The sequence below is a fragment of the Equus asinus genome, chromosome 9, assembly GCF_041296235.1.
Source record: "Equus asinus isolate D_3611 breed Donkey chromosome 9, EquAss-T2T_v2, whole genome shotgun sequence".
Taxonomy (NCBI): domain Eukaryota; kingdom Metazoa; phylum Chordata; class Mammalia; order Perissodactyla; family Equidae; genus Equus; species Equus asinus.
The window spans coordinates 43,487,128-43,494,252 of record NC_091798.1 but is presented as its reverse complement, the minus strand read 5'-3'; positions in this window follow the sequence as shown (position 1 = coordinate 43,494,252).

Below are 7,125 nucleotides of genomic sequence, written 5' to 3'. Positions count from 1 at the left end.
TGGAGAAACTGAAGCCCAGAGCAGAGAAGGGACTTGCTCAGCTCACAGGTCACAGCTTGTTCTTGCATGTTTGCCTGATGCCTAGCACAGAACCTGGTGTGTCACTTAGATATTCATAGGATGGTTCTTCTGTGGGATGGAGGGTGACTAAGGCCCACACTTGCTGTCACAGCTACCTCCCTTGGTCTACCTCTTATTTCAGTGGCAGCTGGGTTGGGCCATGCTAACTCACCTCTCCCTGCCTCACTCCACCTCAAGTGTTCCATGCATTCTGCTGCTTTCTCCCCCAGAGCCTTCTCCAAGCCTATGGGAGCTTCCATTGCCCTTGGATGGGTACATCCTGGAAGCGTGGAACAGTGGGTGGGTGGCCAGTTTATGCCTCTGGGAGTAAATCCAAGCTAATGGGGAGCAGGAGCTGGTGGATAAATGCTCAGCTCTGCCTTTCAAAGGATGGTTCTGGGGCCATTCTTTACATTTTCAGAGACCCTGGCAAAATGGACCCCATCGCCTGTAACTGTAACTTTGATAGCACACCTTACAGTGACCTTTTCTCCCCTTGTCTCACTCTCCCTGCTCCCTCACTCCTGCTTCCTGGGATGCCTTCCAAGTAAACCACTCGCACCCAAGTCCCGGTCTCAGGCTCTGTGAGGGGAGAACCTAAACAATGACTCCCCCTTGGCTGACCCTATCGCCCATCTCTTCAGGACCAGTGGGGAACTCCTGGGACCAGGGACTTGCAATATGAAGGACCCTTGGAGACCAACCAGCACTGCTTGTGTCAGAGTGGGAAACTGAGGCCCAGGCCCTCACCCCTGTGGTGTGGTCTCATTAAGGGGTGCATAACTAAGCCCGGATGACCAGGAACAGATGTCTGTGGCTCCACAACACTCTTTTGCTCCTAAACGTCTTTGACTTTGTCCTGTCCCTTGTTAGGTGTTCACACCTTTGGTATGTAGTAAGTGCTCATCACGTTAGTGCCTGGGCATTGTGGCTCTAGAATGCATTTGTAACAGATGTCCACTGCTAAATGCAGACCGTCCCGGAAAAGAGTGTGTTAAGGGCTCAGTAGGCAATGCCAGAGGGAATGGGACATGGGACGGGCAAGTCTCATGGGAAAGGAAAGCTGCCAGGTATGAGGTTCTGTGAGAGGAAGAGGAAGGCAAGCCAAAGTGATGGGGTGAGTGAGTGTGTGTGTGTGTGAGTGAGAGAGAGAGAGAGAGAATGCACAGGTGCCCTAAATGGTGTGGACATGGCCCTGGGGAGCAGGAAGGTAGACGGAGGGCACTGTGGACTGTGGGAGTGGCCGGTTCCCAGCAGGACTGGAGAGTGGAGAACAGACATTTGGGGCTTCCAGAAACTGTAAAACCACCAAAGGCGCCAGTGCCTGTCGGCAGAATTCTCAGAGCATGGCGGGGCCAGGAGGCGGGAGGGAGAGAAAGCTGGTGTAAGCCTTCTCTTACCGACAGGAATGTCCATGACCACCTGCCTGTCACCCAAGGTCCTGGAGCTCTAGCGGCAGCCGGGGGGACTCCCTACCAGCACCCAGCAGAACTCCTGGTGAGCCATCAGGGGCTCATGGCCATGGGCTCTCAAGGTTGCACTACAAGAAGTGCTACTCCATCCAGCTCTGCTGGCCCCTCCTTCCTCTTTCTCTTTTCTGATGGACCAGTTCCCTCCTTTTCTGGTCACAGCTGATATAGTCCCTAGTGTTCTCTTTTCCTAGGGCAGAAGCCAGGGCTTCCGGATCTTGGGATCCACAGGGTAGGGCACACAGCAGGCTCTCAGCAAGATGCTGGTCGACCAGGGGGCCTGGTTGCTTTATTCCTGGAGAGGCTCCCCATCAGCTGGCTCTCTGTGCTCTGACTGAGTCAACTTTAGTCACAACCCATGTGTCCTAACCTCAGGTCAACACTCAGCAGTATGTATTGTTTCTAACCTCTGGCAGCTCCGATCCAGAATAGAAAATGAAAAGGGGGCTTTGACGGATCTGGGGAAGCAATTCCATTTGATTAGCTGCATTTGCAGTTGATGAAGCAGCATCTGCAATTTCTGGTACCAGAGACAAAGTTCCAAGGGTTTCCCTCAAGAGGCAGATGGTGGACGGCATCTCGAGGCACTGACGGATGAGCTAAAACCATCACAGTGGCCCACTTCTGTGGGATCGTGACATCCAGGGCTTTGAGGGGTAGTCCTTGCTCCCAATATTCTATCCCTGCATTAAGTATCGGTCAGACTTTGTACCCAGACTTTGGGTCTTGGAGATGTGATCAATGTCCCTTTGAAGTCTGATCATAGCTTAGGTTGTAATAATTATCAAACTAAATGACAGACAACTGTTCTGAAAATGGCAGGAATACTTAATGGGGAATTAGGCGTTGTTTTCGGAATCAGGGCCTGGGAGCAATGCTGGAATCGTGACGTTATAGCTCTGGTACCAGCTCCCTCTGGGCTCGGGCTGGACCAGACTGCAAGCTTTGTGACTGCAGGGACAGCCTCTGTCTTGTTTCCCTGGCACAGTGTCTGATATACAGTAGAGGCTTAATAAATAATTATCGCCTGAATGAACACTTCCCTGGAGGGATGGCCCCAGTGAGGACCACAGGGCTCAGTCTCAAGAAGAAGAGAATCTCTCAAACACTGTGAGTTCAGTGGGCGAGGAAGTGGGGGGGAGGGGTGGCCACAATGACTTCATATCTGGTTTCTGAGGACCTGTGTTTAAAAAATCCAGCTCTTTTTACGCTTTGGTGTTTGCTGGGATAGACATCTGTTTAGTTGCAGAATTGCTCTTTATTTAACTTTCCCTTGGGAGAAAGTGGCTTCAGCTGAGAAGACTTGGATAGAACAAGGGGTTTGGTGAAACCTGACACATCCTGGACCCCCACGCCCTGTTACAATCCAGAGTGTAGGAAGAGGCGGCGTGATGCCATGGGGAAGTCTGGGGCTTCGGAGCTAACAGCACTGGGTTCAAATCCTGCTCTCTCATTGTCTAGTTGTGTGGCTTTGGGCAGGTCAATTAACCTCTTTGGTCTCAGTTTCCTAATCTGTAATGGGGACCACTGAGAACCCTCATAGCATGACTGCGAGGATTGTATGAGGCACTGCTGTTAGCACTTACCCCAATGCCGGGCACTGGTGGGGGTCTGGACTGTGTATGGGGAGGTCGTGGTTGAACTAAACCCAATCACTCTTCTGAGAGGTGGGCCCCCAAGGGGAAGAGTAAAAGCCAAGCAGGGAGGCAGTGAGGATGGCTCATCACTGGAGGGATTAGTGAGAGGGAGTGAGTGGATGCAAAGCCTGGTAGTGCCTCTGCTCTTCTCTTAGTGGTACCACTGCTTGGAGGGTGCTCACATCCCTTGTGTAAGCAGCACTTTACAGTGCGAAGAGCATATTCATGCATGATCTCAGATGGGCCTCTTTGCCCTCCCATTAGGCAGGAGGCCCAGGGGTTATTATACCCATTTCATAGATAAAGAAACTGTGGTGCGGAGAGGGAAAGGGCATTGGGACCTGAGTCAAGAGGGAGTCAGAGCCTTGGTCTATCAACTTCCAGTCCGAGGCACCAGGCTGGGGCCTCGAGAGTCTGCAGTGTCTTAGGCCCTACTTCCAAACAGTCGCTGGTGGAGGCAAGTGGAGTCCTCCATCTTTAGGCAGTGTCGTTCTGGTGAACTCTCTCATTCCCTCACCCAGCTCCACCCCCGTTAGTCCCTGTCACCTGCTCCATTTGGAGACAAGATTTTATGGGCACGGCTGGGTCTTGCATAAGTCTACAGGGTACCATTCCCATTGTATGCCCTCTGGAGTTGTGTGACATGGTGACTTTGCTCAACCTCTTGGGTTCCTGGAGATCAGAGCTGCTAAGGGTCCCACACTGGATGGGAAGGCTCCTAATGGACAGACACCTCTGACCAGGGACATAGAGCCACCAATGGATAGAGACTACTGGCTAGAGACATAGAGTTACCAATGGATGGACACTACTGACCAGGGACACAGAGCTACCAATGGATAGACATACTCACAGGGACATAAAGATACCAATGGATAGACACTGCTGATCAGGGATGCCAATGGTTGACTGCTTCTAGTGGCCAGGAGCATTTTCCCATCAGGGCACCCATCCTCCCCTCTTGGCAAATTAGAAAAGCTGTCATGTCCCTCACATTGAAAACTTCAGAGTTTCGCTGGGCAGTTGTGACATATATGTTTGTGGGCCTGTGGTGTGGTAGCAGCAGAGGAGGGGCTGGAGAGAATAGGAGCTTTGGATTGAGACGGGCTTGGGCATAAATCCTGGCTCTACCTCTTCTTAGCTGTGTGACCTCCTGAGCCTCTGTTTCCTCATCTGTAAATTTGGCATAATAATAATTATGCCTACTTCATAGTGACATTATGAGGATTACATGAGGAAATACTTGTAAAATTCATGATACAGTGACCGGCACATAGTACACTCTCCCTAAATACTAGCTTTCATCATCATTCATTCATTCAACACAGTTGCATCTATTCACACAAGCACCAGCATAAGGCCCCTGGCAGGCACAATCAGTAAGTACAAGGAGTAAATGATCATTTACCTGAATAGTCTCTCTGAGCAGCAGTTCCCTCACTCTGGTGCCCCCAGAGTGAACGTTGTCAGGTGCTAGACATTGTCCTCTGGGGCTCCCCCGACCTGTCACTCAGCGAAGCCCTTACCCTCGCCAGACCTGTCTCACTTAGGAGACTGATGTGTTCATTGGAGGTTAGGGCTGAGAAAGTATGCTGCAACAATCCCTGAATTATTATTTATATCCAAATGGTTATCCAACTTTATCTATTTTTGTGTGTAGAGACAGTTCATATAAAAAATTTCAGGAAGTTCTGTGAATACTCTGTATATTTGACTTCCCTGATTAGAGCCCTAGAGGTATTTTTCAAGAATATTTTATGTAAAAGAGACAAGTGATAACTGTTTATACTCAGCCGGTAACCATAGAGATGAAACTCCACCAGATAAAAATATGAAGGTAATTAACTCCCTACAAATTACAGTAGTTGAGCTTATGCACAAAGACTCATGACTTCACTCATGGGCTAAGCAGCCAAGGAGAAATCTCTGGGGGGAGGAAAAGGATTAGCCAGGGCTCATCAGCAAAGCCATGTCCCCCTGTCCCTGTCCAGAGGGAGGACCTTTGAGGAGCTTTAGTTTTGTCCTAGGGGCTTAGCCTCTGTAGCCCACCAAGTCAGGTGTACCTGACTCTCTTTCGCTCACTTCACCGTCCAAGTGGTCTTTTTCTTGGCTCACCAAGTCAGAGCTCACAGGTGTGGGGATGAACTGAACCCACTTGCCCAGTTGTCTGTGGAGTTGCCAAGGAATGAGCGGTTGGCAGCCCCTCTTGCCCATAATCTCCATGCACCACCCAACCCACTCATTAAGAAGGACAAGAGGGATTTTCTTATCTGTGTCAACTGCTAAGCAAGAAGAGCTTCATGCCCCACTTTTAACTAGATTGCTTCAGCTGAATGTTCTCCTCATATCTATAGCACCATCGTTTTGAAAGAGCGCCCATCCCAGCAGTCTCTCCCTTCCCTCTCCTTCTGTCCCACCCCTCCCCCTGCCCACTGGAAGCTCTGAAAAGACAGGCCCACATGGCAGCCTCTGGAGACAGTGCAACAATCTGCTCCCCTTCAGTGCAGGGTAGCATAGTGGTTGGGGGTGCACTTGGCAGTGGGCTAAAATCCGGCTCTGCCACTTACTAGCTGTGTGACCTTCCATAGTGAATTACTTAACATCTCTATGACTCAATCCTCTTTTGAAAAAAGAGCTAATCGTGGGTCTGTTTTGAGGGCATAATGCACGTAAAAGCCGGAACACAGTGCCTTGACAATGGTGCGGGGCTATTATTAACCCCAGTTTGCAACTGGGGAGACTGGAACACACAGAGGATGAGTGACATGCCCAAGGCCATACTTAACCTTATAAGGTTGTTTTGAGGATTAAATGAGCTGTGTGTTTAAAACTCATAGAGTACTGCCAGGCACATATAGGTCAATCTGGATTCAATGTGGGAAATAGAAACCAGGTTACTGACTTTGAGCAAGAGGGTGTTTGATACAGGGAATGAAGTCCTACAACGTTGTTGGGAGGGCTGAAGGAGCAGATCACTTGTGGGCCTCTGGAAGGATTCCCGGGAGAATTCAGAACTGACCTTCCAGGGTAGGGCTACCTGCTTCTGTCCTGCCTCTGACGGCAGAGTGAAGAGCTCAGGACTCATTCTCGTAACTGGGATCCAGGTACCAGGAAGCCAGGATCAAGATATCACTCCCGGGGCCGGGCCCATGGCTGAGTGGTTAAGTTCGCCCGCATCGCGTCACTGGCCCAGAGTTTCACCGGTTCGGATCCTGGGCGCGGACATGGCACCACTCATCAGGCCATGTTGAGGGGGCGTCCTGCGTGCCACAACTAGAAGGACCCACAACTAAAATATACAACTATATACTGGGGGGATTTGGGGAGAAAAAGCAGAAAAAAAAAGATACCACTCCTGCTGCAGCCAACACGTTGGCCTCTCAACAGCCAGGAAGCTGCAGAATGAACGCTGGAACCAGCGCAAAGAAACCCCACATTTCCGGAATCTTGTTGCCGATAGAAACAGCCACAAGGCATGGGAGGATGGCCTCCACCTTACTTCTGCTTTCCAAACCTGGTGTGAGTGCATCCAACTGCTAGAGCCTGGTTTGCATCCTAAACCCCAGCTGCCGGACTCTGGGAAAGGTTTAACTTTCCAACCTCCCGAGCTGTGAGTAGAGTGGAATGGAGGTTGAGAGAACCAATCCACAGAATCCAATACAAAGTGTTACCCATTAGTAGTATTGCAAGTGCTCGAAGTATTGGCTATTATTATTATTCTTGTTACTACTATTATTGTTATTATTATTATCCTGGTCTTCCTCTGCAGCCTGGCTTCAGGACTCACTGATTTGATCAGCTCTATGAAACAGTGTTAGGTTTACCTTTCTCTTAGGGGGTCTCCCTTACCCAGTGGTTCTCCCTGATGTACCATCTCATTTAATGGTGTCGTCTTGTCTCCCTCCGCCATATTGCCCGTGCCAGGAACCTAGGTCACTCTGATTCCCTCTTCTCTCTGA